The sequence below is a fragment of the Lagopus muta genome, chromosome 6, assembly GCF_023343835.1.
Source record: "Lagopus muta isolate bLagMut1 chromosome 6, bLagMut1 primary, whole genome shotgun sequence".
Classification (NCBI taxonomy): Eukaryota; Metazoa; Chordata; class Aves; order Galliformes; family Phasianidae; genus Lagopus; species Lagopus muta.
The window spans coordinates 17,217,371-17,237,378 of NC_064438.1; the positions used below are offsets into that span (position 1 = coordinate 17,217,371).

Consider the following 20,008-nt stretch of genomic DNA (forward strand, 5'->3'; position numbering starts at 1 on the left):
ATCCCAGAGTGCCACACAGGCTTTCAGGGTATTGTTGTTGAGATGAGGGCCCTGCACTGGAAAGTGGGGTCAGAAGAGAAAGCACAATGAGGGGTGATGGAGGCTTCATGCAGTCCTCAGATGCTGGCCTGTTTATTAATTTACAAAACTAACGTCACTGTCTTTAGAGAAGAGATTGAGTGAAAAAGATGCCCTTTGAAGAGAACTGCTTTTGATGCATTACCAAAACATCGGTTGCCTTATTAAATAGATTTTATGGAAGCAAGTACAGCTAATAAAAGTTCAGAAACACCAGTAAAGTACTGAAGGTCTGGACTCAGTGTTTTCTATTTTTCCCCGTCAGCTCAAACACAATTCATATTAATGGGTTTTACAAGTTGTCCTTGGGCAAAAAATCCTTACATATAATGGGTACAAATATCTGATCTCCCTTACGCATGTCACAAAAACTATTAGTCAAGACAGGAAAATAGTGCCAGCTCTTTAACAGAGCTCTTCCCCATACATAACATCATGAAATATTCAAGTAGAATTTCTTACCTTTTGGTGCTTAGGGAGGTGCTTAGGGAGGTCTATGAATTGGACCGTAGTATACACAAACGGTGCAACTAATGAGAGTTTTCAGTGCTGCTGTTGGTGCATATTAGGGGATTCAGGAAAACAGTTCTCGATTTGCTAGTTCCTGTAGCATCAGATGGAGTCCCATTGCCTAGAAGTACATAATGTTTACCTTGCAACTTTTAATCTGAGAATGACCTTGGGACGAAATGCAGCTCTTTGGCATACCTGTTCTTCCTTTTTCCCATATCTGATTAAAAAAGAAGTTTACTGTATCCCTTCACAATGGTTTGCACAGTGGTTTGATTTTGTTTACTTCGGGCTGCTAGCTCTTTTTCATTGTTCTCCTACCTGTGAACAAAAACACGGAGACTGCTGTCTTCACGTTGGGGCAGCTCACAAGCCACTGCATCATATGGGATTGAACAGGAGTTGGACTAGATGGCCCTCAGAGGTCCCTTCCAACTCTAAGGATTGTATGATTCTATGAGTCATGTTCTCTTATTGCATTAAGAAACTAAACCAGAACAAGTGTGTTTATCTGCAAATGGCTTACTGCTTCCTCAGGGGTTTGTTGTCAGAAGCTACTGGAGATTTCTGACCACTATCATTGTGGATACAATTTAGGATTAAATATAGGGACCTTCAAAGCCACAAGTATGAAACTCTACAGCTGAAACTAAAGACAGTCATTAGATTTGTAACCTTGGTAAGCTGGATGCAGAAGGGAAGCATTCCAGTCTGACCAGTAGGTTACGAATGCAAGATTAGGATTCAGTTTTAAACATGTGGCCATAAATGTATGATTGAATTTTAAGTGCTTTCAATTAATGTAGATCAAAAGAGGATTTTGTAGTTGTACAAACTTTCAGAAGTACCAGACTATAAGCATAAATCTGTCTAGTCCCTTTGTTTTCCATAACTTGTCTTGCCATGTTTGTTAATTATGGAAGGCATTTAGGACTTGCTCTGTCTCATCCAGTTTCTTCTCTTCTTCAGTGCTCCAGCAGTTAAGTCAGCAGTTTTACACTCCACTGCCTTGAACCTTGAAAGTCATTTATGGACAGCAAGTGGGTGCGAATTGCTAATGGTAGCACTTTAAGTCTCTGTATGCAAGGCATTGGAGATTGATCCATGGAACAAAAATAATCATAACCTAATCACCTTCCTGGTAGCGGAAAATAATTCAAAGGATTGTTGACTCTTCTTTAAATGATAATACAGGACAAATAGGTTTCTGATGAGGGAAGCTCTTGACTGAAAGCAAATACTGTAGGTCACCCAGAATGGTAAATATTAGTAACTTTTAATGAACATTTGGTTCAGTTTTCAACTGTACTGTAGACACTACAGTTCACAGATCCTCAGAGCTTCAACATCAGTCTATTATTCTATCAAATACATATGCTCGCAGTAGTATATTTGGTTATTAATTTGATATCATCAAGTGTTTTTTCACTCAGCAGAACACTGAATGACTGATTTGGGGATGTATAGTTGATTTTTTACAAATGACTTTTCTTTGTATATCTTCAAACACAGAATTCTGTGAAGAATCAGGAAAATGGTTAGTGAATAATTCTGTGGGGTTTTCTTCGTTGTTTGTAATAATCTTGCATAATGTTGTACTCGTGAATATCTGTAAATTCAAAAACTTGTGAAGGGCTTTTGCATACATCATTTGCTGTCTAAAGTTGGCAGATTTGAAAACATCTTCTTGAAGCAAATTTATGAGGAAAAATTATCCATCTTCTTGTGGTGCTTTCACAGTTAGAAGTCTGAAAGTCAGGGTAGGTAAACAGACCAAATATCTTGGTATAAGAGTAAGTCACGTCTTTCTTCTAAGAAAGAGTGTAAAAACAAAAATGTTGCTAACCTGAAAGTGCTCCAATCAAGGCTGAAAGCTATTAACTGCAGGTTTGATGTGAAACAGTGTCTTTGCAGAAAAGCATACCTCCAGTGCACTAAATAGGTGGGGAACAGCTCTGCAGCCTATGGCGAGGCGTCCATCACTCTCAATCAATTCAGGACTTGTCTGTACAAGATCTGTTTGTTTTGGCTTTGGGTGAAGGAAAGGATTTGTCCTCCATATATAAACAACCACAGATAATATTATGTCAATAGATATATTCCCATATTTACCTTTTAAAAATTAAGCAAATTAACCTCAATAAAAATAGTGAGACAGAAATATGGAAGGTTTCTCATGAATTGTTTTCCTTTTCCTTCCTTATGAATACCAATAAATGATCAGAGTACGCAGGAAAGCTATGCTGGTGAACTTGGCACTCATGGCAGAGATAAGCAGTCGTGACCAGGTCAAGAAAAATACCCAGTGTGGGGAAAAGTTTTATGATGGCCCAAAGGCAGTGATGGATTAAAACAAAAAAAGGTGTCTGGTAAAGATAGGAATATGAGTACTTCTTAAAAGAGGTTCAGCATTTTGGTTCAGATAACAAGCTAAGCAGATTATCTAAAGTTTCTGAAGTTCTCTAAATCCTGCTGAGGTAAAACTCAAGCAGCAGCCTCATGAGAACAGAATTTCACATGACATTTCAAACTTCTGCTTCTGGTTCATTTAAAAAATAAAACAGAAGTGCAAGAATAAAATACCTTCTTTAAAAAGGAAGTTAATGCAACATGCTTTATATTCAACAGTTAATTTTGTTTAACTTGACGTTTAGATGTGATTTTGGAGCGCCTTACGCTTATTTAATCCATTATCTTCTCTCTAAGCGGGGCTTTTTTGAACTACCTGGAAAATATCTATACCAGATCCCAAAGCAGTACACTGTAGGGTTAACACTAAATGGTGTTAGCAGTGCAAATTTTCACATCTCTCTTTTTCTTTTTGGAACTTTTTCTTCCTTCACAGTTATTTATTATCCGAAAGAAAAAGAAGAGGAGAAAAAGGACAAGTCAAAATACATTTTTACGAAAAAAATAAATAGATCTATCTTCCTTAATCAGATTCTATTTTCTTTTCACTCCACAAAAGTGATAAACTGCCAGAGAAAATCAGGTTAGAGGAGGAGCAGGGACATTGTGCTGTCTGCACATAAGAGATGTGGAACAAAATGGTCAAGCTATGAGAGACTTACCCTTGTATTTTGCAATGGGAAGATTATAGTGTTACTGAATTAGGTGTTGGAGACTCCCTGAAATCCTTCTATAACATTCTGGAGGCTATTTAAATTTTCTTAATTTAGAATTATGTTATATTATCCTTCGTGTAATGAATACGAAATCTCCCATGAACGCGATCATAGTCCAGTCTGTAAAATATGGTCCTCATTTAATTGCCCAAATGACAGCTGCTCTATTTTAAAAACTCAACTGTAATTGTTGGGAGTCTGAAAAAGTCTTAATTTTGCTTTTGAATCACTTTAGACTGCATCCTTACTCTTCTTGTGGGAGTCATTTACTGACTCCTACCTTATTTCTTCTGTCTCTCTTATTTATGCTGAAGGAGTTCCTGAGCACGAACTGCAGATAGGCTGGGGCACAGTTTCGTTCGTGTATGAACTGATTTCTCCTGCTATTGTTTGAAGTTATGACAGCAAACTTTTTCATCTCAATGAGACTTATTTTCTGTTTTTTTCTTTTATTTCAGAGAGTAGTCTGAAAGGATTAGAAGATCCAAGGGAATGGAAGCTTTCAGAAGGAGGAAGGTATGGTTTCAATTAATATTCTGCTTTATCAGAATCAAAAGTTTCACTATAATATGCTAATTGTGCCAGGATTTGGATTTCAGGCTCAGGTTGTGTCTGATCAGGGAGAAGTACAGCTAACTTACATAAAAGCTTGTGTGTTTTATTTTTAAGGCAGTACAAATTAATTTTCAAACTATTTGAATGTTTTTGTTTTGATTTTACTGCAAAACAAAAAAAAAAACAGTATCAGGGATTCAAAACTCTCGTCAAAGAAAATGTGTTATTCCCTGCCTATTTCTTTGACAATTACGAACATGGAAATCAAAGAATCTGTCTCATTACCGTGGTATTATTTCTCCCTTCCTAGTTCTTCCATTCTAGAAGCGTGTCTGATCTGTAAATCTTTAAATGGTAATAAAGTTAGGAGTAGGATTTCTGTGTGGTCCCTGCACCAGCACTGGAGAACTGATCCAATGCAGCTAATCATCTCAAATTTAATGAATGTCCTGCTGACTTTTAAAGAAACTGGGTGCCTGACTACCCTCTCAGGCTTTAAAAGTCTCCTGTTTCAGTCGGACTTTTTCAGGAAACCAGATTGAGCAAGTCCATGCAGAAAATGCCATTGCTGTTCCTACAGGTTTCCACAAGACATTTGACCCCTCCCTCCCTTTCTTCCTTCTTTTTATACCTCTCTGGAATGCAGATATTTTGGCTAATTTTCTCCAGCTGTCACATAGTCTCACAGGAAAATGACCTCGCAGAGTGACCACTTCCCCTAGCCCTTGACTTAAGTAGAGTTTTTTGCAGAGCTTTCACCACATCATCCACATCACTCTGTTGTGTCTTTCATGAGTCAGGAGAAAAAGCAGGAAAAAAATTCACCCTTTAAAAAAAAAAAAAAAAAAGAAACTAACCAGATCAGTTTGAATGATTTTTATCCATTGCTATTTCAAATCAGTTTGTGTAGCAGAAAGTTAACATTAAGGATTCCCACTAAAGGGTAGAGAAATATTCGCGTTTGGATACCTTCCTTATAATTTGCTTTTCAGCATGCAATTAGTTGATTCATTTAGTATCGACAGCAGTGTCAGCAAATTTGAGAATCAGTCCTCTTTCTTCTGTTATTCTTTTAAATGTACTCTCCAGAGGGAAAAATGTTATTGTAGAAATCACAATTCAAGTTTAGTTATTTGAAAAAGCACAATGAAAAAAATGAACAAAATGTGATATGATAAATACTTATGGTGTATGAATTATGGACATGAGATGCAGGTATATGAGAAGCTAATGGTACATTAAGTGCCATTACAACAATGGGGACATTTTGTGACATGAAAAAATTACAATTTGTTGGCTTCTTTCACTCTTGAGGTAAATTATATTTTCTCTTCAGTATTATTCTTCCATGGAAGTTGAAGTTAATGGGCCTCTTGTTAAACACAGCTTTCCTCTTCCTCTGAGTGCTCTCTGTAGTTACCAGGATTAGCTGGTCCGTATAGCTTGTACAATCCCAGTGATTTCCAACCATAACTTTTCTCCAATGGCATTCTTTACTTTCTGACATTTAGATAATTTTTATACTTTGAGTTCCTCCTGTATTTCGCCTTGAGTTTTAAATATCTGATGAGAAGAAAAGAAAGATGGAGACTGCACATAGACTGCAGCCTTTACTACAAGTGACTGAAATCTCTGAGCTCTCTAAAGATCGTGTTTACAACTGGGAGAAAGTACTTAATTCCCCTGCTGTTTGAAACCAACATGGAGCAGTTCCACACATTTGATATTTCCTATTTTATGTTTTGAATGAGCATCCCAACGTCTTGCTATTTTCTGTAGCCGTTTGGGAAGTGTCTTCCAGGTAATATTAGTGAACTTTGTGTGTCTTTGTATTATGTACGAATGCTATATTGAGACTGCTCAAGGTATGTTGTAGCTGTGTTTTGTTTCTCTAATATTCTAAAGCTAGTATCACTGTAGTTTTTTGTAACATACGCTTTGAAATATTTTACTTTAATTTTATTCTTTGGAGATTGATTAGTTGGTATGATCTTCAGCAGCCTAGGCATTTTAGAAGGAGATTAAAGAAAGATATTATTGGTTCGTGGTGTCAGATAGGTTCCCCAGTATAAATATAAGCCAACAAAGTCAGGTTCTAAAATCAGATTACCTTTGTGCATTGTCAAGACTTCAGGCTTTTCTGCCCACATGTAGAATAAATGCCTGTCAGGGTAATGAGTTTGCATATTTGAAACAACAGATGTGTGGTTTAAGGCATTGTGAGTGGATTGTAAAAGTTATTGTGGCATGGATCTGGTATGGGATGAATGGGGCTGGGGCTAGAAAATATTTGATCATCTCTCAAAAACTATCACAGAGGAACTGAACTAGGGTAAGAAAAATTGTTGTGTAACTGTCAAATACTTGTTTTTATAATGCTATTGATGGCTCTAGGCTTTGCATATAACCTATAAATCATTATTTGTGACTATATATTGCAAGAATCCTTCAACTTTGTATTGAATCATTCTAGTTTATGACAGTCTTTCTCCTCTTCATTGCTATAGACCACAGTAATGGATGAGAAAAATAGCTTTGTTCAGTAACACACCCAGCTGGATCACAGACAGCTAGTTAAATAAGCTTGCAAGTTGATGTGTGACTTTGGCACTGCTGCTCAGGTTGAGTGTAGTCAAATGGACTGTTTCAGCTGCTGCTGATTCATGTTCCTGTCTGCTCCAACCACTTTTCTTCATTCATTCCTGTAACCTCACAGCTAGAACAAGATTGTGCCAAAATATGTAGCAAACATGGGGAAGTGAAAGTGAAGCAGGATGGCAATACCATTGCTGCAAGAATGTGAAGGGTCATAAAATCTTAGGCTGGAGTTAACTATGGCCTAAACACTGTAGGATGTTCAACTGTGGTCTTAGGGATGTTCAGTCGTGCAGTGATCCCACTTGCTAGAGATGCTATCTCAGTTGCAGATGTAAAGGCATGCGCTTTTGGATCAACACTGTGATCCTGCCATGACTTGGAAATTGAAGTGGCCATGCAGGCTATTTTGTAAATTGGGAACAAGTGAGCAGGAGTATGCTGAAAAACTCCATACATCATTCTTCCACCTGCATTTATACAGAACTGGCTTGACTTGATGAACAATCTCTTTTATTTCAGTGGAAATTCTTTTGGCGTGAGTTTTGACTGACGTGAATAAAAATGATAGTATCTTTTCTTTAATGATTCCTCTTTGCATGAGCTGATTTTTCACAGCTAAAACCTTTGGAATTCAAGAAATCTGATAAGAAGGTTTTCTGAATCCTTACAGCCTTAATCACAGAAGTAAAAGAGAGTGGTACTAATGGCATAATGGTCTTATATTCATGCCCTGTTCCAAATATTTGCTTTACCCAGCATGCAAATACTGCTATTAATAATAATTTTAATAACATGGATGATAGATAAGATAGCTGTTTTCTTGGAATTAGTATGTGTAAGGTATTACTTCACCACTCAAAGGGAGACGCACAACTTCCATCTGGCAGTTCTTTAAACATCAATCAATTTAAAAACAAATGGTCTCAGTAAATTGTTTAGCCTTGAAGGTGAATATTGTGTTTATAAAATGAAAATGTTCTTTGCAGCCTCTGTACACATATGATTACATAAGCACCTCCATGTTTATTTAGATGGATTATTTGCACAGGATATTTCAAACTCTAAAAATTCTAGGAGGAAAAAGGGATGAACCAGAAGACAAATACCGTATTCCAACTGATAACTATTTCCTCATATGTATCTGATTCAGAAAAAGACTTCAGTGTATGTTTAACTTCAAGTACCTGCTCAGGTCTCACTGGGTTTAAACATGCACTGACCAAGGATGTTTTTTCAAATAGAAGCAGTATGTTGTTCTAGTGAAGTCTATTTGATTTGCCAACTGCTCAGATCTCCTCCTCCTGAACATGTGGTTGATTCTTTAGAGTAGCTCTTGCTTCCAAAATTGACTTTGCATTTTGTGATTTGAAGTACAGTCAGTGCTAAAGTATTCTTCCTATCAAAATAAACAAATGTTGCTTAAGGAGGCTGCAGTCCTCTTTTGTAGCCTATAGCAAGTTAATAAAACTTTGACATTTTTTGTATCATCCCTTTTCTTCTATCTTTTCTGTCTGACCACTGTAAAGGCCAAGGAATTCTGGCTGCACAAATACAAGAGAAGTTGCTTTATTACAAAGGAGAACAAAGTTGTTAAGAGTGACTAGGTCGTATTCTTGTCAATCTCCTGTACTTAGTCTCCTTTCAGCTTAGTTTTTGGTGACAAACTCACAGCTGTAATGCCTGCCTTACATTTACCAGCCTGCATATATGAAAGATGTGTAATGTTAACTAAGCCCTTTCCCGTCTTGGAAGACCACCCTGCCTGCAAAATCTCCAGAGGAAAACACAGCATGTCCTGATCAGAAACTGCCTTTGTTGGCAGAAATACAGTATGTTGCATTAACCAAAACAGCATTTTTAAAAAATTTTTGATGGTGGCTGCTTTTTATTTAAATATTCATTCTGCTTTTGTAAATGGATCTCATTTGGTCTTTATATCCTGACATCACAGGACTATCTGAAAGCCTTGTTTACATTTAGCAGTGGAAATTACTTCAAGGCTTGCACAAAACCTTCAAAACCTGATACACTCAGAGCAGGAACAGGACTGGATTCTCCTTAGCAAACCTCTAGACAGCAGTTTTTTCTGGGATGAACTTTCTGATGATGAAGCATAGCTCATCTTTCTTCCCCACTGACAGTGCAGCTTTTCTCCTGGATAGGAGCTGGTGTGCTGTCAGTGCAAGCTCCAAGTGCGGGCTTCATGGATGAGTAGCCACCCATGTAGAGCTCGAACCCTCTGCCACTGTCATTCTGGTTATGCTGGTGGTCATCTGTAGCTGTTAGGGAGCAAAAGCCACTTTCAAAACTTGTTCAGCCTCTCTGATATTGACTTCCGTGCATTGTTCTGCTGCTCTGTATTCTGGAGCTTACACTTGTCAGTTCTTAGCATTTGTCTTCTGAACAGTAAGTAAGGCAGCCCTGGACAGTTGCAATTACCATAGAAATATTAATAATCATATTGTCCTGATCACAGCTATTCACCTACAGCTGAAAACATGGGAAAAGATGGAACTGTGGCCACAACATTTAGGTTCTAATTGTATATAAAGGGAAAGGAAGTCTGGAATAATTGATACTAGGGAGCTGCTCTAAATTCCCTATGGCACAACTGCATTTTGATGCTCCAACCACTGTTATAGTCTGAGGATGTAATAGAGGGAGCTAAGATCTGTCTTTTCTGTTCTTTCTTGAATCATGGGTATCAAGCTTCTTGCTTCAACTTCTACTCTATTTACATGCCAGCACAGCATAAAATACACTGCCTACTTGTGTTAACAAGGTACGCAGTTTGTAGAACAAAACCCTTTTCTCTTCAACATTATTTCAGCAGTGTAACTGCATTCCAATAAATAAAGCAATTCCTGATTTACCTCAGAATAACCTCAGGGACAGTTGACTAATCTCAGGGTTCTGTCATGAGTGTTATGCTAGGGAATTATAAATTGAGATAGTGCTTTCTGACTGGTGATTTGCAGATGGCTCTACCAATCACATAGATCTGAACTGTAAACCTAGTGGTGACAACATTCGCTTCTATTCTGTGTCCTGGTTTACATGAGTGTGAGATGGTTGTAATTATGTTAATTTATGTGTCTTAGATCTTGTGACAAGTAAATTGCAGAGGGCTTATGAAGGGGTCTCAGGTTTGTGGTTCTGGATGTGAAAGCTGTGGGCTTAGACTTTTTGCAGGTGTCTGGACAAATGTCTGTCTTTTCCTGTCTACCCAACAGTCATTCATTCCAGAGGGTACAAAGTAGCAGCCATCCTATATAAGAATCTTGACCTTGTTTTATGCCGATTTTTTGGTCCTGCTCTAGCCGTAGTGAGAAGCTGTACTCATCTCTCTTAATCCCAAAAGTTTTCTGCATTTTGTGGATGGAAAAGCAGAGCAAGGAGGTTAAATAGCATAGTCTAATATTAGAAATAGATAACGCACGTGGGAACAATGCATACGGCCAGAAATGCTAGGTTCGCAGTTCAGAATCACAGTGCAAATTCATCTAAAGACTGTGTTCTGTTTGTGCATCTAGAAGTGTCTACTTTCCTGTATCTCCCTGTAATGTGATGTATGTACTCACAGAGCCAGATGGAGATGTCAGCGTGGTAATATCATGGAGCTTTAATCAGAACGTATTTTCTGCTCTGGTACTTATCCACTCAAATGTCCGTGGAATAATATCTCCATTTTTTCTTTCTTATTATGTATTATCTCCCACTCTTCCTGTGAAATTTAGGACCCATTTCTGGGCAAGTAGAGAGAGTAGCTGTCATCCTTACCTTGCTCTTCTGTCAGCTTGTGTCTTCAGTGCAAATGAAAGGACCCAATTCTGCCAAGTTTCTGAATGCTTCTTGGGACGGTGGGGGTTTGGGACTTTTTCTAAGTGGTGGTTGTGATTTTTAGGAATTCTTATGAGTTATCCTCATGCCCTTCTGTGTGCAAAATATGAGGGATTTTGCCATTTAGAAAACAATTGCATGTATTCCTTTAATTCCTGCAGTAATCTTGTGTATTCAGTGAAGCTAAAGAGAGGACTAGTCAGTGCTGGGATGGCTTTCATTCATTTACTCTTTTTTGAAAACAAGAGGAATAAGATCTCATTAGGATAGCAGTCTATTAGGTCCCATACTTTTAGCACCCAAAGGTCTTCCTGTTTCCTCATGTTTTGATAATACGTCAGACACGCTGCTAAATTGCTGGGAAAGTTAGGAATAACATTAGTTTAACAGGAGTGTTAGATTAAAATTATGTTGTAGAGCTGGACGGCTTCTTTTAGTTCTCTTCCTACTGCTTGGCATTCCTGATGCTGGGTCTTGGTTTCGGTAGCCATGCAGCATATGAATCAGAGAGAACCCACCCTGTGCTTTGGCATAACTCTTAAGGCACTGACAGTTCCTCTTTCTTCAGCGGTAATTAAACAAGTAAAAACTGGTTACTTTGGTTAGCAGATATAAATGTGGAAAATATTCACAAATACATATCACTGGGCGTGTGTGTCTAAGGAATCTGGATGAGCTGTGGTTGGACTCTCCTTTCCCACATGCTTACAACAAAGGTGCTTTATCCAACAAAGCAATCTGGACAAAGTCTTTTATTTCAGCTAATTCATGTTGTCTTTTTCTTTACGAAGCTTGAAGGTTTGCTGATAGAGCAGTTCAGAGCAACCCTTAACGATAGGAGGCATGGCTGGGGATAAGACTCAGCAAGAGGAAAAATCAGGTAGAACTAGGATGAGGTAGATAGATCTAAGAGCTGGCCTGTCCTTCACTTTTGGTAACAATTTCTCTCTTCCAGTTAGTTGTGCAAATTAAGAGTGAGCTAGCATGGCTCAGTTTGGAAATAATTATAAGACTGGAAAGCTTTCTCTTATAAGTTCTCCTGTAAATAACCTGGTGTAGATGTGCTTGTTGTAGGATTGAAGAGACTGTGTTGCTCTGACTGCAGAGGCAGACATACTTAGAAGCAAAGCAAAAATGGGTGTAGGCAAATCTAACGGACTGTTTAAATAATCACATCTTTTGGGAGCAAGTATAACAAAGCGTTAGTGCTGTTTCAAGAGTGTGTTTGATTATGACTTTATTTCAAGCTCCATTTGTGGACATTGGCAAAAGAAAAGTGCCTCCTTTGCCTCAGTGAGCACTTTGTAAAATGGGAATCATCAAACCAGAGTTTATAAATCCAGCAAAATCCTTCATGATCATCTTCGTTACCTGATCTATACTGTAGGCTACAGAACATCCTTGGACTGACTCCTGTCAGAACTTAAACAGATAGGAAACATACACTCTTCTGCTTTTAATGTCTCTACTAAAACACTTCGTAAGGCGGCCGATATTTAAAATGGTAATGCCAGCATAAAGCTGATCCAAAGGAGGAAGGCTAAAGTCCTTATAGGATATTATCAGAGCAGTGAATATTCGGGTAAGATAGATCCTAATACTTTATAATTGTAGGCCAAACTTTTAATATTAGTGTTAAGTTCAAATTCCTGTTATACCTATGACTGCTAAGCTGACAATGTGCCTGTTTCCCTAATTTACTCTCCCCACATGTTCTTGCTAAGTTGAAACTGCTATTTCCTGATTGCACATTTCTCAGTTTGAATTGCTGCTCTTTTCCTAATGTCTGATTTTTAAAGCCCTTTGAAAGACGGACACCAAAAGTGAGGTTCTTCTCATGGTAGTTTGGTGAGGATGAATTCCTCAGCGCTTGTGAAATGTTTTGAAGGGGCCATGAAATACAAGTTCTGATTTCTTGTTTCTATTCTTCTATGATAGTATTTGATGTTTTCCAAAACTGAGGCTGAAAATGTTACCAAGAATATTGACAGTAATTCCTGGAATTGACATGACTGGAGCAAGATTCTTAATTTCCTAATTTTTTTCTTACCTTCTTTCAAATCCTTGTGTGATGAGGAAGGGAGAGGAATAACACACCTCTAATATGGGACTTACTTCAAGGAGAGCTGTCTGGGAGTACAGGTTACAGCTGGCACCTTGTCTGTGCACAGGCTGTGGGAAGGGAAAATGTAATGACAGTGGCTGCTCAGCCTGTCCACAGGAGAGACTATTTAGTCCTATGCACTGATTCGAGTTACTTGAAATGAGTAGGAGTTTCTTTGTTGAATTCAGCAGTTCTAGGCCTGATAGTCCTAGACCAAGTAAGGCTGTTTTTGGTCTTCATTTTTAAGCAAATAGCTTCAGTTTACTCCTGGCGGCTATTTTATTTTTCTCAAATTACCCAATTTGTATTCACTGCCCTCAGGGATCTCTTTTCTCATTGCTGTTTATTACACACAGAAGATTTGCCTCTCCTGTAATTTATCCCCATGGTACAATTCTACTGACTCGAGAGGAGAAATTCCAGCTTTGTACCAAAAGAAGCAAAAGGAAAATTGGTGCCAGATTTTATCTTCAGTGAGCAGCTTGATTCTCTTTGCCTGGAATCATCCAGTGGTATTGCAACTTGGAGCTATAGTCTGACATCCAAATATAACAAATATTTCTGGGTTTGCATATTATGCTTTCCTGCTCCTCAGATTCAGGCCAGGAGGAAGAAGAAGATTATGAAAGAAAATATATACATGAATATTTTACCAATGTTCTATGTTAGGAAGGGAAAGATGTAGAAAGCAGATGACTGATTCATAGTGTTTTGGTTAAAAATATTGTAGCTTTAAAACATTGCCTCAGTGTGGTTGGGATGCTTACAATAAATATATTTCACACCAGATGTGGTCTCAAATGTACATGACTTGGGATTTTCCTGCACACAGTAACCGTCAGTTCTAGGAGCCTGAGGATCCCCAGGTTTCAAAGAGACCGCTCCTGTTGTAGTTGTCCTGCCCAAGGGATGCCAGCAGAATGAACACAAGGGCTGGGGAGGCTGCTGACCCTTAAGAATCTCAAGCGTCAAATAGCCTATGAAACATAGATGCCAGTGTTCTGCTTCCAGACACTGAATAATGCCTTTTGTTCCCAAACCACGTGCCCTTGCATTAGGAGGAGCGGGCACCATTAGAAGAGGTGATCTTCCACCGACCCCACAGCATACAAGCTTAGCAGATGCAGGAGGGCCCACAGGACACGTTCTTTCTCTGATGGATAATACATACATTAGTTATGTTGTTATACGATGGAAAAATTGAAAGGGGCTTCTCATTCCAGCTGAAAAGATAGCAACAGCCTACTGAGGTTGCCTCTGTTAAATGATACGTCCCTGCAAAGATAAATACATGTTTTAGGATTTCTTTCACTCATTTGGTGCTGTATATACATGAGGTTTCTAAGAAGAATTAAAAGAAACTGCACTGAAGTTTTTTTTTGTTGTTTTGTTGTTTTTTTGTTTTTTAAAGTACAGAGAATGAGCTGGATGTGGATATCCAGTTATAGAAAGATGCTGAGTATACAGGAAGATTTTGAGTTCATTAGTACTATCAGAGTGGTTAGCCAAGAGTGTATTACTTTTGGAACTGAAGCTGCAATTGTAATGGGGAAAATAGGAAGCCCAGCTTGTGCACATGAATGGGCAGCAGCTCCAACCAGACCTGCTAAGGAGCCAGTGTGGAGCTACTGCCGCAAACACAGGGCTCACTCTGTGCATCTGTGCAGACCTTATTTAAATGTTTGAGACACAAGAGGAAAAAAGGAATAAAGGAGTATTATTTCATACTATTTAGAATATAAATACCACTTTTTCTCCCAAAAGGACTGAGACAGTCTGTGGCAATGTCTCAATTAGCACCTGCTTTCCTAGGCTGTACTTGAATGTTGGTCAGATGTGTCATTGCAGTATGGACTGCTGTAGCTAATACAGCTAAAGGAAAGCTGCAACACCTTGGGCTTTGGGTAAGCTACCAAAGATACTGCCTACCTGAAACCATGAACAAATATTTGCTTGCTTGACAGCTGAAGCCTGCAGCACGTGGACCTCATTGCTTTCAGCACTCAAGCCTAGTTTAGAGTTAGTCTGAGATACCTATATGTGTAGCAGTCATGTCTTGCCATCGCTATCAGAGTAGATAATCTGGAGACTTTGCATCATTCTGTGACAAGAATCAAGTGCAAACCTAGATGTAAGGCTTTACTGCCTAGGTTCCAAAGAGGCAAACTTCTGTTGCCAGGTCTCTAGAAAGTTATACAAATGGCAGGATTTAATCAAGTCTGAATGTAATTTTGGGTAACTAAGTAATTGACGTAATACTGGTCACAATATGTTGGCTGGTGAGGACCACAATAAACCGTGAGTGTCAGCTAATCATGATTAAACACTGATTAGGTCAGGCTAAAACTGTACTTAGCTGACATGTGCTGAATGCTATTTGTTCTTGTCTACCCTGATTCACATTGCATTCAATGTGGCACAATATAGATAAGCCCTTTGGGGAGAGCGTAGCTCTGGTCAGGCCTCAGTGTTCCCTGACTGGCCAACAGCTGCTCAGAGAAGTTTTATAAAGAGACCACTTACCCATCCTTTGATGGAGAGATAAGCCACTGTGGTGTAATTACAACCAAGGAGATGAGAGAGGGAAAAGAAAAAAATATGCCAATCATGAAGGGGGTACATGGAGAGCCTCAGATTCCTTGTAACCTAAACATTGTGGCAAGGAAAGAAGTCTTAATTAGGAAACGTGTAGGCATAGAACAGGAGCCCATCCTAAATGAATTGGGGTGTGATGAGCATAAAGAAAATGCTTTTTAAAAAGATCTTTGACTCCCACTGAGTGCTTGTTTCTTAGACTTCCTTGCCTAATAATGTCAGCATTTAAATGGCCCCAACTACCAAATAACAAGGCTTTGAAGTTAACACCTCATTGAGGTATAGAGTTCATACGTTTGCTATTCCTATTATTTGGCAAGGAACCGTTTTCTGCATGGCTAGCTTAATAGGGCAACAGAATATTAAGCTGTATAGGGATTGAGAAAGCTATTCACACAAAGGAAAGAGCTACAGACTTCATGTATTTGAACAGAACCTGACAATTAAGAGAAAAGAGCAAAAGTCTGAGAAGTGCCCTGAATCACATAATTGCACAATTTATTTTCATACCTGTGATATTGCAGAGGCCGGGCACGAACAAGGAATTTTAGCACTAGACTGTGTTAGGGAGTTGTAGTTGTGATTAGGAGATGAGATCAGTTATTTCCCCCATCCTGATAAAGTTTTAAAGCTTTAAAAATAATCTTTAAATATATTTTTTATCTTTAAAAATAATTCTTTGGCAGGAAAAAAAATCAAGAATTTTTGGTATTTTTTCACTGAAAAAGACAACAAAATGCTGAAAAATTATCTGGTGCCGATTGGACTAATTACTCAGTGCATGGGCAATCCAGATTCACATCCTCCTCTGTTATTTTCCATACAGATGAATGCGTCAGCCATCAGACTATCTGCTATTTTGGAGTGTCTTTCTTTTGCTTTTGACCCCAGCATACAGCAGTGCTCTGAGATAAACATCTTCAGACAAGACACTTCTAAACATATTACACCAAAAAGGTGCTTTTCGTTCTTCTGCATTTTTGGCACAGTAATTACCAGTTGTCTCTACTTCTGATAATATGCTGTGGCAGAATAATTAGCACTGCTCCCAACAAATTATTCTAAGTCGTAGTTACCTATAGCATAGAAAAGTCTAGATCCTGCCATTAGAATGGGGGCTGTTTGGTGCTTACCACCACGTGGTAGATGTTTTCTTACTCTGAAAAGTACATGACTAATCTAAACAGTGCAACTGAGAGTGTGAATGACGTTATTAGTCTCATTTTTACAGGTAGGGGACTGAACAATAACATGACTAAGGCTGTGCAGGAAGATTTGCAGAGCTGGGATTAAATGAACTTGGAAGGATGTCCCAGGCTTTGATGACAAGTCCACCTGTCTCCTCTAAGTATGCTTTAATAGGAGTATAAATTAGACATTAGAGTGATTACAGAAGTTGAAAAGGTTTAGGAAAGATCTGCTTGTTTCAGTGCTTACAGGATTTCCAGCATCTTCTTTTTATTCCTATAATATTTACAGTTTAGTAATTGCTGGCTGTAAAATTGCCTGGTATTCAGAATTCAAGGGATCTCTTGTCATTTATGTCACTCTTTCATTGACTTAGCTAACCTTATGCTTCCGTTTACTTTTCTGAATGTAAGTATAAAAATACCTACCTCCTCCAGGCTTCAGTTAATGAAGAATTCCATCTTCATCCCTGCCCAGCATAATTACTTTACATCTATGCCACTGTAAATATCATCATGATTCAGTCCAATGTTTATAGCCCCTTATCCCATAGCAAAAGGCTCATTAGATATTCATTCACAAGCAACTGGCATCCATGTTTGAATTAGACAATTATTATGGGTATGCAACCAGAATAATCTTCTGTAAAAATATCTCTTTTATTCTGCTAGCCCTCTTAGAGCTTGGAAAGCAGATTGGAGGCAATTTCATGTGTTTATATTAGCTTGCTGCTAAGAATGAATCACAGTTTCTGCACAAATCCACTGAAGTGTTAATAGCATCTGTTCATTATATAGAAAGTGATGGATTTAAAAATGGATGAATGGAGAAGAAAAACAGTCGCATCACCTTGGTGGTCCTGTATCCAAATAACATGTTGTGCTGAACAGAGATAATTTTCTATGCAGCTTCTTTAAAGAAAAACCACTCTTTGTGTGCGTAGACCATAATTCCCTAAGCACTGGGTCCTTCTAAAGCATAAACTCATGACGACAATAATTACTCTAAGAAACAAAAGGAGTTGGATTTTCGTTGTGTTGTGTAACAAAGTTGTAGTTCACGTGGCCGGGTGGCTCAGGTGTCTACATGCTCTGTTCAGTGCATGAGTTGAAAATGTGGAGTCCCCAAATCCTCATTAAGCTGCTTCCTGACATGAGCTCCATATAGGCCCCCATTTCTATGTGTTAAGCCCTCCCTTCAGCACATAGTCTAGCAAGTTGGTTTTTAACCTGGGCAGTAAGAGATGTGCTTCAACTGTTGATATGTAGCCTTGTGGTGATGGCATCGATATAGAGGGGAGATGGCTGGAGATCCAGTCCTTGCACAGCAAGACTGGAAAAGAAGCAGTTGTTGGATAAAATGCAGGGAACAGAAGAGGCTGAGAGAGATTCAGAATATGAATTTGTACATCAGCACAGACATAACTGTGATAGGAATGACAAAGACTTCAGATTCTCCATCTAGTTCTGTGAGTAATGTATACTTTCATAGGTGTCATGAGATGGGAGGGGGCTCAGAGCTTATGGTGAGTGGTACCTACCCCTGCCACTGGTGCCCTTGTCCACCTCTTCTGCAGTAGTGATCACTAACATTCCCATGTGCAATGTGCCAACATCTTCCTTGCTTGAGTGAGGAAGTTGGAGAGTGGCAGATGCGTTGGCATGGGAGATCAGGCAAACTGCAGTAAAAAATAGCAGCTTAGGACCCTTGTTCCAATCAGTCTGTGGCTGGCTTTGAACCAACTGGAGTTAAAGGCAGGAATAAGTTCTGCATTCATATCCTGTGTCAGAGGCATTCCTGTGTCAAGAGTGCAGCTGGACAATGCAGGTCAACTCCTCCAATAGCTTTGTGCTCCCTTCTTTTCCAGCCCTGATCCACGCCTCTCTTGTGCACATCCTTCCTTCATCTGGCCTCACGCTGAATCAATTTAACTTATTGAAACCTACATTATGATGGATCAGTTTTTTACTAAGTTAGTGAATTCGGTCTTTTGTGGTACAGTCAGGTGAGCTCGAGAGCTGACACAAGTAAAAAAAAGCGAAGAGCAAAGAGGAAGTAGAAAAGGGAGAGGGATAGTCTCCTTTTGGCAAGCAGGGATGCTTGAGATTAGCTCAGCCATATCGACTAACTGGGTTGTGAGAGTGAAGTCTGCTCTGTTTTCTGTTATTTCTTGCTTTATGCTTTGTTTGTTTTGCTTTTGGATAGGAAGAAATGTAGCTGTATATATTTGGGAGAGGCTTGGGGCAAACATCCTGATCTGACATCTGTTCAGTGCAGCTTGGTTTGAGATTTTTAGCCCCCTCCCTACAAAAATTTGGGTTAAAATGCTCCCCTGTCCAGCACACCCCACTGGTCAGCGGTCAGTTCCAGGAGCACCCTGAGCTGCTGAGCTCAGCACAGGTTCCGCACATCTCAGCCTGCTTGGGGCTGCTTCTCACGGTGCCAGCTCCCACTCCTCATTCCTGTGAGGAGGAGCTCGAGGTCACAGCAAAAACTAGGGGGAAGCTGGGAATTACATTCTCTTTTCCTGTGTTGCAGTCTGGTCTCTTAATTATTATTTCAGCTCTTCCTGTTCGGTATGAGGGTCCCTCCCCTCACTCCCAGATTTAAGTGTGTATCTTCTGTATGTCAGTGGCAGAGGAGAATCATCTGCAGACATTCAACACTGGGATGGAAGAAAAAAAAAAAAAAAAAAAAAACAGTTCTGTAAGCATTCATTTATGGTTGAGAATGACTTTTCTTTGGCTGTGCTATGACCTCGCTTAGATTGTCAGGAGAATTCAAAATTACAGTACGATGCCCCTCTTAAGTCCCTTGTAAAGTTTTGTTGCATAGTCTGGAGCAGACTTTGGTCAGCAAAAGAATGAGAGGTTGCTAACATGGTTCAGCTGCAGAGCCCTCTTGGTCTGATGGAAAAAGGGATTCCGGGTACTACAGCCTCTGTGAGTACAGTGTAGCTCATTTCCTTGATGCCTCCCTTGTTTTGGGAATATAAGCTGAATAATACATAGCTTCTGAGTTGCCATTTGTGTCAGGGGATCAGACTGTGAAATTCTTTGCTTCTGAACTGTTCAGTTATAAATGTGAAAGGTTAGCACCTTATCAGGTAACCCAAATAGGTGCATAAAGCAGAGAAACCCTGGCAGTGTTCCTGTCACAAAAATTTTAAACGTTTAAAAATAGAATCCTTCTATTATTTTTCTAAAGCTTCCCTAGTAACTGTGTGTGCTTAAAGTCCACGTGTAACGTGGACTTTAAAGCTATCAAAAGCAGCAAAACAATTGTCATATTTACTGTACTTCAAGAATTTCTTGACCAGTTCTTCATCAGCTATCAAATAACAACAAAAACAATAATAATAATATAAGCTAGTAATAATAAGAAGAAGGAGAGCCAAATAAGCCAAAGCACTGCA

General features: G+C 39.0%; 1 protein-coding gene across 4 annotated transcripts in view; it reads left to right on the top strand.

Moving 5' to 3' along the window:
• SMIM38 (small integral membrane protein 38) overlaps positions 1-20,008 on the top strand; it is a 369,920-nt gene that overhangs the window by 233,941 nt on the left and 115,971 nt on the right. For all 4 annotated transcript variants that reach the window (XR_007377998.1, XR_007377999.1, XR_007378000.1 and 1 more), the window contains one exon: positions 4,172-4,229. The gene's annotated coding sequence lies outside the window, so the exon portion shown is untranslated. The remainder of the gene's footprint in view (positions 1-4,171; positions 4,230-20,008) is intronic.